This window comes from Ostrea edulis, chromosome 3, assembly GCF_947568905.1.
Source record: "Ostrea edulis chromosome 3, xbOstEdul1.1, whole genome shotgun sequence".
In the NCBI taxonomy this organism is placed as follows: Eukaryota; Metazoa; Mollusca; class Bivalvia; order Ostreida; family Ostreidae; genus Ostrea; species Ostrea edulis.
In genome coordinates this window covers 11516408-11531833 of record NC_079166.1, presented here as the reverse complement: position 1 = coordinate 11531833, position 15426 = coordinate 11516408, and the positions used below count along the sequence as shown (strand labels likewise).

Genomic DNA, 15426 nt, shown 5'->3' with positions numbered 1-15426 from the left:
GACTGGCGTATTTTTTCTGCAATGGGGAATAGGGAAATTTTACACGTTCTAGCTCTTGTGAATGAAAAGGAAGTTATTTATGTCGATGCAAGAGGACAACATAAAAATCGAACAGCGAGGAACGGAGATGAGATGCCACATAATATGTTGTAATATCTATAGCAGCTGTTGATTAATACGTCAAAATAAATCGACTGCAAACAGCTGCTGGCGAATAATCATTTGCTGTGCTTAGGGGAAAAAAGACATACCATAGAAATGAGTGGGGGAAGTTTGTAGGGGTGTAACCTCTCTGTAAAACTTTAGTGCGAGGGAAATGAGATGAGACAAGAACTGAAAACTCCATGGCAGTACATGCACATCGGAGTGTACCAAAAGTAGGCAATTTATAAAAGGAAATGGAAAGGGGGCGTTTTCCCATGTGATACATTTCTTGTATGCACAATGTAAGCCGCGTACCATTTCGTACTTTCGGAGACTGGTGAAGGTGTTGATTCTGGGGGATGACGTATAAAACACTACACGGAAGTGTTTGATTAAGTGTTCCTGTTATTGAGTAGGAAGCTTCATAAAGCACTGAATGTATATGGTTGCACAATCATATTTTCTGTCAAGGGGTCGTGACCTCTAACTCCCTACATTGTAGCCCCCCCCCCCTAAAATTTTCAAATTTAAGGTAAAATGTACTACACGATAAAAGAAGCAACAATTCCGTCCTCTCCCGGAGTAATGATAAAATCTTTTGATTTCTTGAAGTACGTTATTGGGAGAACTTTTTTTTTTTCCCAAGAACACTTAAAATGTGCTTCATTTTAATAATTGTACTTTATTAAAAATAATAGAAAAGAGTACAAATGACTAAATAGGAGACATATTTCAAGACCTATAAAATCCAGGGGCTTCATACCCTGGTTCCCCATCAGGGCTCCGCCCTGGATCCACTGGGGACCTCAAGGCGGCCCCCAGACCCTCTGCCTCTTAAAGTGGCGCCACCACCACCACCACCCACTACCCCATAATCGCAATTCCTGGATCTGCCCCTGTATTCAATGTGTCACGACTAAAGACCGATCTTCACTTCCGGTAAATACCAATCTTCACTTCCGGTACAGACAGAACTCGATAGCCTTGTTATCAGGGCGCTCGTTCGAACCCGGGTTCGATTCTTGATGCATTAGAAATGAGTCACCTGTCTTTCAGATATGATTGATGATTGAATATTGTTTAACGTCCCTCTCGAATTTTTCACTCAGATGGAGACGTGACCTGAAATAACGGAGTTCTCATTTCACGGTAGTGTTGGCACTATTTAGAACCCTCAATGTTACGGCCGAAAACGTCAAGCATGGGTCATAATTTGTGGCGCTTCACCAAGAGCTGGTGACGACCCTGCATAAATTTATGGAATAGGACGTATAACAAATCACAAACAAACCCCAAAATTAACAGTACAGTATAATATGATATTTGGATTTTATTGATAATGGAATGTTACATAGCAACCAAATGAAACACGCGTGCTGTCTAATCCACACGCGGGTCAGACTTGAATATTTACTCTTTCCTTCTGGCATAGTGCTCACTAGAGAATTCACAAATCCGAGGCGTGTTTACTGGTTTAATCATGCACACGTGCGCAATAGACATAAGGCACACGCCGACTCTATCTTCTAAATCAACATGAAATTCTGGTCGGTGCCACTCTTTCTGAAAAAGAAGCAGGCTTCAGAAAATTCTTAAAGATGTTCCAGCCGCTGTCAGCAACAAAGAACCAAAATTAGTCGCCATGGCAACTGACGGATAGCACGAGCCTCAAAGATGATTCATAGTGGTTCCTTCGTACAAGAATTTTTTTTAGTTTATCTTTGTTGCAGACCCCAAATGTCGCCGGGAATTATTCTGTCTTCAAATAAATCGAGAGAAAACAGCCTAATGTAGAAAAGAACACCTTTAGTAACCAGGTGAAAAGATGGGGGAAATTATAGCGGAGTAAAAACAGAGGGTCTTTATTTCAAAAGAAGAATAGAGAATTGTTACGATGTATTAAGTTCTGAACATCTGGGAGCTCTGTGCATGCTCCAAAACACTCGAAACACTTGAGATCAGATTGTACATACTCATGTAAAGAAACTCCTTGTTGACAGTTATCAACGTGAGGGGATATCTTCAGAGATCTTCCCCCGTAAACATCCCTCCTGGGTTCAGGTTTCAAGAGTGTATTGTCAAGGGAAGATCGGAATCGAACTTTCAACTTTTTTATCTGTCGTGTTATGCAAGGGCCCGTTGCGTTTGTTTGTCTGTCTGAGTTGAAAAGTAACAGGAATTTCTTATCGGAAGGTGGCATCGGCAGAAAGTATCCGAGAGAAAACGCAGCCAGATTTATGAACAAAGCTGATCGGCGAGATTTGTAAATAGAATGCGAGCTTTTTTTTTATGTGATTGCATTTCAGGTACTGCACGTCGTTTTCTCAATCGATTTTCCTTCTATACACGAGTCACTCTGACAAAGCGGAAAATTCCACAGCCTGTTACAGGATAGCAATCCCGAACCCCATGACTGCGGCCGTTTCTTTAATTAAGGGAAAATGACGTACGTTTATAAGCTTTTAAGTACATTTACACCGTAAAATTGAAAGACCATCGACCAGAGTGTCGTATTTTAATGGAACGCATGGGATAGCATTTTATGATCAGACATATTTATTATTCAATTTTCATGTAATTTTACTGGCTTACGTTATCTAAATGGAAAATCATACATCACGAGAGCCAGCTAGCAAGATACAGCTCCCGAGAATCGTAAACCTGAGTCAATGGCCGGTAGTCATATCGTATCATCGTCCTTACATTACACTTTCTCCAAGTTTTAATTGAAATCAACAGGGATGCTTGTTTATCACGAGACTTTCATGTCTAGTGGGGATAATTTGTCAGAGAAGAATTACACATAGGTCAATGACACGAAATATAATTGAAAAACTGAAACACCATAAAGAAGCGCAAGCGCACATCTCACAAACCGAGCTGATAGGCATATGGGTAAAAGTTTCTGTATATACTTTCATTTTGTATGTATTTTCACTTTATCATTAATGGTGCGTGACCTCGCTGACCCCCTACCGTAGTGACGAGATCCAACGCGGTCGCCATGTCAACACTCGCGGAGCGGATTCTGCCCAGGTCTATGACTGTAAGCATCCCCAGTCGGGGGCTTTCCCATCATAAAATAATTTCTGTGAAGCCGAACTGGCGTCATACCGTCATAAGAATAATGGAAAGGTTTATGGTAAGTCCGGTGTCAAAATTATCGATTTGCTATTAATGATGCATGTGTGTCTATACCGAACATTTCGGTCGGTGACCCCCAAATTCGACAATTGTCGTACTGTATGAGTAATTTCTGCCACTATTGATCTGCTTGAATCGCTAATTAGAACTGAGGGATGTTGACAGCTGTTGCATAACTGACAATTTAAAGAGTGTGACCCTTCATATTGTGTCAGCAGTTTCTCTATAGACATGTATTTTGCATGTGCACAAACTGCATAGTATAGCGTTTGTTTTCTCGATCTTGTCGACTGCCTTGCCTCGATCAAAAACAAAAATATATATATTTCTCTAAAGATTAATATATTTTTATTTCAAATTCATCCCGCGAAAGTTTGAAATTTTTTCCAGGTGTTTTTGTGTACTCATTATGAACTATTGTGGTGAACATCACATTGCAGGACAGTATTATATATTTTGCCTCAAAGGTGTTTTTTCTTTTGGCTATCAGAGCCTGATGGGCTTTTTTTTTTTTAAATGAAAAAAAAATGAACACGGTATAACGAGCTAATCTATGGTGGCATATTTCTACGGAAACGTTTATAAGTGTCGAGTCTTGTTCATTTCACACCAACATGTCGATATCGAGAAGTCGATACGTCACCGATGTTTACAATTAAACGACATTTTTAACCTCGGTAAGTCTTCATCTTTATGCACTGAGCGACACACACCTTTTTTTGTCTTGGTTATAGATAGATCAATATAACTTGTATATCGTCAACAATAAAATGAATGTCGCCCTGGTTATTGCACGACTGTTGAAAGATTATATTTGTTGCAAGTCGCCAAAAATGTCGACACGATGTCAGCATGATGCTCCAAGTGGATACTATTTGACAATATCTTTTCATTTAATCAACCCAGCGATTGAATAAAAGCAATTTTGACTACGTAGTCGTTTTGATAACGAATCGCGACATTAATTTTAAATCGATATATTTATTGTCCAAGTTCTAAATGATAGTATAAAGTTACAGCTTTTCAAAGTCATAAAATTGGCTTCATTTGAACAAATCGTCCAAAATATGTCGCGTTAATGTAACGTGAATAAGTCAACATTTCAGTAATCGACAGTTAATCAAAGCCGATTTCATTAAATCTTTTGGTTGATTAAAGGAGAAGATATTGTCAAAAAAATCAAGCACGATATTGACATCTTTTCGGTGAGTTGCACAACACGTATATATCATCTTTCAAAAGTCATGTGTAAACCAGGATGAAAATCCTTTTATTGGATTGGTTTTTGTAATGAAGATACATGTTATAATGTTAATTTAACTGCAACCAAGGCGAGATCCACGAGTTGTTCAGGTTATATACATAGAGCCTTAATGTGTTAAAAAGTCGTATTACATTCAGCGACATTTCCACTTCGATGTCATGGGGTTTTGCACAAATCTTTATCAAATTAAACTTTGCGCATGATAGAAATATATCTTTCAGGAGAATTTTATTCACTGCATGAAATAAAAAAAAAAGTAAACTATATGTACTAAAAAGTTTATATTTTCCATAGATAAACAATTTTTTATACTTTTTAAAAAAAATGATGTCAAGGGCAATAACTCCTATGCCGGTATTTCCTATACTGCATGTCTATTATACAATGATTTCTCCAATATCCACAGTTATAGACTCTTGCTGTGTTACCATACCTATTAGATTCATGTAGGTCGTCGTAAAGATGACCAGAAAATGTTAATTTCTAACTCCAAACGAATTAATATAATTGTATTCATTGTTTTAATAACTCGTAGAATTGCACACCAATGGTTTTTCAGTTTTATAGCCAAATCAATATTTCAGCGAAAAATCAGCCAGGCTAGTTGTAGATTTTATCGATGATCTACATAGACATATGTTCATACTGCTTAATGTCAATCCACCAATAGATGATATAATATTAATAATAACCAGGCCGCGGGCAGAGAAAATTAGGACTATACGTGTACATGTACTTCAGTTTGAATTAATGCATGGATTTAAACTTTAACAGAAAATGCGGGCCGAACAAGCAAACGACAGCATCACCAAAAAAAAAAAAAAAAAAAACTATTCATAAAAAAAAAAAAAAATTAGGTATGTTATAAACTTACAAACGACTTCAGCCACGTATTAGATTTCTGCACGTTGATACACATTGATGGTTGTTTTTAAACCATGAAGATGCAGACGACATGCAATTAACGAAGCTGACATGACGATAAGTACATGTAGTCGTACCATAGCTGCCGCTTGCTAATTAATCTTAATTCGCTACATCTAGAGGCACTTGTAATTGTACCATAACTACCGCTTGCTAATTAATCTTCCGATTCGCTACATCTAGAGTTATATGTAATTGTACCATAAGTTCCAGTGACGTAACTTCCTGTGAAGCACGGAAGCATGTGCTTCCACGTTGTTGCGGTAAAAAAAAATTTAAAAAAATTTAAAAGTCAAGTTAAAATGAATATTAGATTTTAAATAATATAAAAACAGAAATTGAAGGAAGTTACGATGTCCTTACCCATGTGCCTGTGTTTAGAATTAAAGAAAATGTGTATTGGAGACTTTGAAAATACCTTTCTAATTGTCTAAAATGCACCAGTTTCCGGGGGCTTCGCCCTTGGGGGCCCCCACCCAAACCCCCTGCCCTTTCTGCTTCCATATTTATCTTCCCCAAGCTACGTCGCTGATAACTACCGCTTGCTAATTAATCTTAATTCGCAACATCTATAAGTACATGTAATTGTACAATAACTACCGCTTGCTAATTAATCTTAATTCGCTACATCTATAAGTACATGTAATTGTACAATAACTACCGCTTGCTAATTAATCTTAATTCGCAACATCTATAAGTACATGTAATTGTACAATAACTACCGCTTGCTAATTAATCTTAATTCGCTACATCTAGAGTCCGGGAACAAGAGAAGGCCCTGAAAGGGTTCTGTATGTTATCTCGTTATTACGAGTTAATTATCTCATTTCAAAAGTCATCTTGTAATAGGGAAACAATTATCTCGTTAATTATCTCATTATAACGAGATAAATGTGTCCTTATAACGAGATACCTCACTCTTGGTAACGAAATGTTAGATCATTACAACGAGATAAATGTCTCCTTATAACGAGATACCTCACTCTTAGTAACGAAATGTTAGATCATTACAACGAGATCTTAACTCGTTATAATGCGATAACTAATTCGTTATAACGAGATAACGAGTTGGGTTTTTTTTTATTTTACTCTCTCAAAGAAAACTCATCCGACTTTTTCGTGAAATGGTGTGTTGGACAGGGGGAATAAACAATCCTAGTGAAAATCGATATCGCGTACAGTGTAGTAAAGTTTAGTTTTCTCTATTCTCACAACAACAAAAAACCACGCAAATATATTTGCTGACTAGGTCAGGAAGCATATTGGGAAGCCGGAAGTTTATCAAAACATGTACAATGTATTTGACAAGCATAATATACGTTTTATGGCATAAAAATACAAATATGAATAATAAATAACATGCTGTATTACTAATATGAAAAACTTGTTGGCCAGGATGAAAACCAGAGATAAAAAACTTATATTTCCAAAAAAGAAAAAAAACTCTGGAAACCTTAGCCCTATAATGAAACTTTTGAAACAAATACTAAATATATAATTAAAATTATATTTTTATTTAAGTTTGACGTGTCTTCTGAAGACGGGCTAGAACTGATTCTCCGTGCTATTCGAACACTTCTCATAGACTCACACCACGTGACTTAATACACCAATTTAATTGGATAACTTATTCCCGAATCTATAAGACAATTATTTTCCGCTAATTTCCGTACCGCGGTAAATATTAATTATAACCGTATTATACACAAGTATTTCGAACGGGAGGCATTGCATTATTTGTTAATCATATGTTAATTATTTGTTAATTTGTTTGTGGGCATTACTTTTTCCGAAATGTAAATAACGAATACAATGATAATGACAACATTTAAAATTTTGACGTGACAGATACCTCTTTTCGCGTGCAGAATTTTTTTCCTGGAAAACTTGAACGTGTGTAAGCTTTCATCTGAGAAATTTAATATCCATCGATTTCAAGTGCCTGCGTTTTTAACAAGGATGTGGTATGATGTGAAGAAAAACAAAAATAAAAACAGGAAGTGGAACTTCCAGGTTGCCAGCATGGTTTGACGTTTTGAGGACAATATAGCGGAAGTTGCTGACATGTAATGAGGATGTGAATTGTCGTTGTTCCCGGTGTTTAGGAGGGCGCTTGGCATTCTACCCCACTAAAGTTTGACAAGCGTTCAGGAGGAGTTAAACGTCATAGATCTGAAAAGCGCCTGGTCCAATTTGAAGTTCACCACAATGAACACGGCGTTCTATAGTTTCACAGTTTGCGCTATTGACACCCTGCCAATAGCTCTCGAACGTTATTCGACAAGAAATTAAAATCCGGAAATTGAAACACTTTCCTGAATCATTCCACGCCGATAACGTAATGGAAGAAGATGTTATCAACTCGTACAGGGAAGGTTTTGTTCGATACAATCGCAGGAAATAATAGATTTTTAGATATATAGACTGGCATACGCATGCACTGAATATTAAACAAAAGGTGTATAATTAAAAGTTTGTTCAACTTGGCATGCAAATAAATGTTTTTAGTACCAGATAAAGTTTAAGTTAAAAAAAATCCTGACAACAGCAAATATTAACGCTGATGGGAAAAAAATGAAATAGAACTTAAGGTATTGATGCAAAGCATGGGAAAACACGGTTTTGTTATAAATTGAACAGAACAATTGATAACTTTTTCTTTATTGAAGATTTCCATGGTTCACCATTACAACAAATCCAGGTTCGGACTGGCTCCTCACTGCGGCGGGAGACATGATCTGGAGTCACCACGATGTCCTGATGGTGCAGACGATCAACACCTCGTGCAGGTAAACGGACTCCAGACGACAACACTCGTTCTTACCTGTGCGGCCAGGGTTGGGTTTCTCGGCATCTACAGTTCTGAGCGTTGGCCTGCGTACCAAGGTAAGGTCTCCTTTAAATAGACAAGGTAGGCCAGGTCGTTACTGTGTCATCATCCACTACGACTTTATAGAATGATGTACTTTTATTATCAATGAGAGAGAGAGAGAGAGAGAGAGAGAGAGAGAGAGAGAGAGAGAGAGAGTGGGAATCTTCAACTACTGAGGTATTTATATGATAATAAAAACCGTTTATAATGCCCATGTCGTAAGTTTTCCGTGTGATTTTAGTTACTGTGTCAAGTCTTCCCATTTGCCAAGATACTGTCATGTGGGGGTTCATTTAAAGCACATCCAAAAAACTAAAGAGGAATATAAAGCGATCAAACCTCTAAATCATCGGCGATCTCCCATGGTGTTTCACAAGATGACGCTAAAATTTACTTACCTTGTTCTAAGTATACCTCAGATTTAATACATAATAAAATGTTTGACAAATGATGAATTAGGATACTTGACAGTTAGGAAAGGACGAAGCGGCTTCCTAATACAAAGAGAAATCGTTTATTAACTTTACAGCACTTCAAGTCGCAGGGCACCTGTGCATTCAGGGATTAAATGGAAATACCAAACACTTCTTTGCCACAATTCACAGAACTTCCTATTGTATAAACAGAATTTCACTTCTTCGCAGTTTATTTTACCAATGGAGAGACAACACTCATATAATCATATATTGCTACACGTTATTTTTATAGCACATTCCTGAGACTTCTGTTGAAGTTTAGATATACATGTACATTGTATATACGGATAACCAAAATCAAGGGCCTTACACACATATTTACATAGAATCTGGTTCTCCCTTAACATTCTTAAAATCTCAAACTTTCAACTTTTGAAATACATGTATGTTAATCACTGCGTATGCATTACCCAACGCACGTGTAAGCTAACAACCAATTAAAATGATTGAAATGTAACGCACTCCATTCAATATTCCGAAGTAAATAGACTTGAAATATACTTTCAGAAACTGAGAGATTTCCTAAATATAGGTCAGGTTAAAAACAGAAGAGCCAAAAATGAGTCTATGATGACCTAGATACTGGTGTTCCAAAATTACTTGTTCAGCATTCAGGTGAAATACCTACAAGCTTTTAGAGGTACTAACACAGATGTTCTTAAAGGACATAGTGAAAACAAGAAAACTGTCCGCAATGGTTTGACCCCTTGCAAAATAAATTACAGGGCTATTAGGTATCACGACCAGATGACTTTTCTCACGTAAGTGGGGATGAGAATGCAATTACAACTCAAATGGGCGTCAATTTGTCCGATATGTTATTGTTCAGATTTGCCATGGCCAGGTAAATATACGGACAAGCTGAATACTAAGAAAAGCTTTGTCCCAAAAGTACTCGGCTCGTCCCGAAACAGATTATAAGATTTTGTAGATGGTGGTGAAAAATGAAGTGGTTCCTTTTCAAGTCGTACTTTCATTATACCACATCCATATTGCATCTTCTTTCAAGGCGGAAAAAGTTGCTTTAAAGGAGTAAAAAAGTATAAACATGTATGCTTAACTTTCGGTCACCCTAACCAGCTTACTCCGGCGACTGTTGTAGCAGTAGAGTGGTTATCCGTGTTTCACTGATGCGTCACTGACTATCAGATCTGTGTTTCTTGCCTAGCGTGGCTGTGTACTCCTATTCATTCACTAAACTGTCATACATTGACAGGCCAACAGATCATATCCTTATATCAATCTTGATGGACATTTTTCGACGCTTCTGAACGTACCAGTTTTATCTCAGTTTACACACAGATCACAGATCACGTATGCGCGTGTGTGATTTATTTCATTTATTTGTTTATTTGATTTTGATATCATCAAATATTCATCGTCTTGGATTGTACATACATCTTATACTATAATAAAAAATCGACTGATCGAGAATAAAGTGTAGAAATGATGGCTTTTCTTTATGATGTTGCTTAGTACGACTGCTCAGTCCACGTTCTCTAAGAGGACCGCAAACGTTTTTTTGTACATAAAACTATTCTTTACGTGAAACCTACACCAATGCCCTTAAAAAAAACCACATGTGGAGGTTTTGATCCACCGGTATATACTAAGGTAATTTTATTATATATTGGAGTGTTTCGCACTTTCTTACATATGAAGGAACTATGTAAACAAACTATTTTCCCAGACCAAATGTACTTAAAATTTTACCATCTCATGTCAAAACCAGACCTGAAGTCACTATAAAACTTTTGAATGTTTATCATGAAGATATATTATTTAGCCTGCCCTTACTTACATTTTGTCTTCTTATTGCCATACTGTGAATCTGTATAACTTGTATCTCTGACCAGAACTGTTTGTATATTACATATTGATGTACCGTGTATTATAGATGGTTTTGAGAAAATAAATGAATTTGAAACCCCAGCTGTGTATGATTCTTTTGTTGTTTTTACGTCCCTTCTAAAATCTTTCGCTGAATCTTTGTATGGAATGAATGTGCTTCACACCTTTAAAGATCTTCATTTCTAAATATGTAGCTCATACGCTGGATTTATAGATAGAAAGATAAATATAACCAACACTGATCAATTTCATAACTCCTACAAGCAATACAGTATAAGGAGTTGGGCAAACACGGACCCCTGGATATACCAGAGGTGGGATCAGGTGCCCAGGAGGAGTACACATTCCTTTTCGACCGGTTACACCCAAAGTGAGCCCTATATCTCGATCGGGTAAACGGAGTAATCCGTACTCAAAACTGGTGTGTAAAGAACAGCCTCAATTGGTATGATACATGTCAGACAGCATTTGATCCAATGACAGGTTGTTTTGGCAAGAGCGTTATAACAGCCATAAAATTGGCAAAATACTGCCTTTAAACGAGACTGTTGAAACCTAAGCACCATCAACTTGTTTGTCAGTAGCTTGCCTCGATGTAAAAACTGACCATACGCAGAACAAGCTCTTGCGTATCGAATCAGTTGAGAGACATAAGCACCATATGAAGGTGAAAATTGAATTATGCTACATAGATATGCATGGGAAGTAGATGGTGGGGAAGCTGAAGTCATTCCTTTTGTCATAAAGTTTTGCCGTTAACAGCAGATGTGGAAGACTCTGTGGTGTCATTCTTGTTCTTTGGGATATCGACTACATGTAGATATATGAATGAAAATTATTATTTTTATTATTGATAGATAAAGCGTCGTCGATTTGAAAGGTGAAGATAACGAACAGTGATCAATATCATAACTGCTATAAGCAATACAAAATAGAGAATTGGGCAAACACGGACCCCTGGATATCTAAATGTCGAGCTGAAGGACACAGCAAGATAGAAGCTTTTTGAACACATTCTGCCTCGTAAGGATATTAAACAGGTCATCTAATAACTCAACACAATTCATGCCCATGGGAATTCCAACAGACTGTTTGAAGACCTGGTCACCAAAGACTTCGAATATATTGTCAGAGATGAACTCGAGGATTTTTTTTTATATCAGAGTACTTGTGTGTAGAGTGATCTAAGACTTCTACCAACATTACAGGGTTGTGTAACCCATACTGAAAATGCATACCATCTTTGAAAGTCTTCCTTTTTCTTCTTATCAAAATCAAATATCGTGATAAAGAAGGTCTGTATCGAATAACTCATAATTCCCGGTTTCGTAGTTGAGACCCCCTGATAAGACTGTACGAATCTTTAATTTTCGGTATATATCTTTAGAATTTCTCTTCTTTCTGAACATTTATCGATAATACCAGACATATTTGCTTTATCACGCCTCAGACAACATTGTTGAAATCTAATTGGTCAGATCTTGGTCACACGATGCCGTGAAAAAAACGTATCATGCGAAAAAAAATCCGTATTGAGCGAGTAATTTATTGTCGGGTTCGACTTGCAGCCGTTTCAAAATTGGCGAAGCGATAAGTTGTATGATATAGACCCCCACATATACAGTTAGAGGTCTTCGACGTGATAAATTCGCCTCGCCCGATATGGGTTTTCTTTTCACACTTGCATTTTTCCGTGTCAGGTCACTAACTAACTGTGTAACTAATAATATTTGATATATCTTACTATACTTGTTATGTGACGGTCAGTGGCTCAGGATTATTTGATTTACATCGTGAAAGTTAGTTGTATTATTACGATTGTCCGTCGTCCGTCGTTAAGATTTCTGTATGTACATGACCGGGTTTTTTTCTTTTATCGAATTTAGAATGGAACTTCTTAGATGTGAAATTGAAATAGTGAATCTTATAGTCACTATACCAAGGGGTCTGAAGGGTGGAGTCAAATTTTAGAAAATGATGACATCTGTAAAAATGGTCTGTACAATCAGGGACATCTAGCAGACAAACTGAGCAAACGTTGTGAAATTCATGTCCCCTGGGTCAGGAATTCTGGTACTAGGGTGAGTTTTTCGTGTTCCTATAGTTAAAATGTACATATCTTTTTTATTTTTTAAATCAGATTCATGAAACAACCAAATCTAGTACGTAGTAATAACGAAGACAGAATTTTCTTCCTAAACTGAAAGTCATAGCTCCGGGGTCGGGGGATCTGATGGTTGGACAAAAGTTAAAACTTAAAAAGTCATACAATCTTGAAAAATCTTCTTTACACATAGACATCTAGCCTTTTTATCATTGATTGTGAAGAAATACTGTATACATTGTTATATTGAATGTTGATTTACGTCCCTCTCGAGACTATTTCACTCATATGGAGACGTCACTGCCGGTGAAGGGTTGCAAAATTTAGACCTATGCTCGGCGCCTATGGCCATTGAGCAGGGAGGGATCTTTATCGTGCCACACCTGCTGTGACACGGGACCTCGGTTTTTGCGGTCTCATCCGAAGGACCACCCCATTTAGTCGCCTCTTATGACAAGCAAGGGGTACTGAAGTCCTATTCTAACCCGGATCCTCATGGGATTACATTGTTTTAAAATGCATTTAGTTATCTAAAAAAATTGTGGACTATTCTACCTCCTGGTCAAGGGCTCAGGCTTTAGTGCGGGGCCCAGATGGGAATTTAGTGAAAATGCATTTAAATTTCAAAAATCACCATTTTTGCTTAAAGGTGAAGATCAGTAATGATCCTATAAAATTACAAAATCGACAACTGGACAAACACAGACCCTTGGAAACACCAGGGCTGGGATCAGATGTCTAAGAGGAGTGAGCATCCTCTACTGACCGGTCACACCCTCCGTGAGCCCTATATCTTGATCAGGTAAACGGAGTAATTCGTAATCAAAATCAGTATGTAAAGAAGGGCCTAACAATTGTTATGAAACACTCGACCTAATGGCATGTTGTGTTTGCCTATAAGACAATAATGCTGAGTAACGGGCATGGAATTTGCAAGATGCTGACTTTAAACGAGACTTTGCACATATATTGCCTATACGACGAGACAATTTAGCATTATAACCCAATCTATAACCCAATCTGATGCCGTTTGTCTACGATTGAGGTCAATAAAAGAAAACGTTTGGATAAGAAATTTGTATTTAAACAATGGAAGTCTTTACCACAAGAACAAACGACATCTAGTGTTGAAAGTTTAAAATATCATTAATATGTTGCACATTTGATAGAAACCAATAGTTCTGTGATGCTCAGGTGGCCATGAAGTCCCATGGGCATAATGTCTGGGATTTTTTTTATAGCTTCTAAGACTTTCCTAAGTTACGAGGTTAAGACTTCATGAAGTTTATTAATGAGCATGTAGAATTAATTTGAACTCGGAAAATGAACAGCATGCCATATCTAGAGTGGAAAATACTTTTGTAGCGGGGATGCAACTTATGATAAGTATTTTATTGCTAGTACCATCCGCTTTGAGTCATGTTTGTTCTGAAGAAATTTTACTTAAGATAGTATTGGATATAGAATATTTAATTCATAATTGATTTGGGAAAGAATGAAATTCAAAAGCAACATTCCCAAAAAGCAGTTAAACATTTATCGAAAGTACGTGATGATCGCATATAATCTTTCAAATGACTCAACATACACTTCTTATTTCCGGATTTCATTCCCCCCCCACCAGACCCCAACATGAATCATGCATTCTGAGATTAACCCAGGCAAACTTTAAATAAGATATTTGACGTGTCATCGGCTAAGATGAGCCTTTGTTTATATTTACCTTTATTTAGGATGCAATTTTATTTTATTTAATGGCGTGGACTTATCATCTAATGACTTCGATGGTGGTCGTATTTTAGTCAGAGTAGTTTTTTCTCTCAAATGGATGATTCATCCAACTTTTAATTGACAGGTGAAGGACAAATTAAAGAGTGCTGCAGGAAATGCACGTGCATTTAAGTCCTTTGTCCAGAACGTTACACTGGCATAACATGCATAAATGAATTAAAAAACAAAATAACCTTCGTTACAGTTAATGTAGAAATCAGTCTTTTAAAATAAATTTTAATGTGCACTAATTGTTCGCTACATAGTAAGCAATTTGTGTACAAGATTGTGGATTCACCTCCTTAAACACAAGTAAACAACACTTGTACCATCGAGGACAGGAAAATGCTCTTAGTATAAAATAAATTCGACTACTGACAGCAAAACTAAAACATTCACCTTGCATTATTCTGTATAAATTAAGCTACCTATACCATAGACATATCTCATTTAGTCGAGTTACAATGCAAACTATTTTTGGCAAATCACAGAGTAATCTGTGTCTTGTTTAGCTATCAAATGTAGACTTAATCCTGAGACGTGTTTAGCTTACGTAATTGTAATGTCCTGGCGTCTCAGTGACCCGCAGTATGAATCATCAATTTAATTAAAAATGGCGGCGACAGTGGATGACCTTGGCTAAGCCCGAACATTCTGCTATTAATAGTTTGTTGGTGCTAAGGTTTCCAAAACAGGAAATATATATGATATAGATGTCAGCAGCTTTCCATTATGTTTTCATGCATATTGAATTGCATGCTATCAAGGTATACCACTGCATTTTTTGTTTGTATATCACTTAGAAATATTTTTGATATGTATGTTTTAATCTTAATGTAAATACCACGTAACTTTAGATTAGGATTGTTCTTTTTAT

At 36.9% G+C, this 15426-nt stretch overlaps 1 long non-coding RNA gene across 1 annotated transcript; it reads left to right on the top strand.

The window, feature by feature from the left end:
• The first annotated feature begins 7729 nt into the window (after nucleotides 1–7729).
• LOC130053225 (uncharacterized) lies at nucleotides 7730–8464 on the top strand. The gene is made up of 2 exons (XR_008801750.1): nucleotides 7730–8067; nucleotides 8146–8464. It is a non-coding gene; the product is annotated as an uncharacterized LOC130053225 (long non-coding RNA).
• Nucleotides 8465–15426: the final 6962 nt, after the last annotated feature.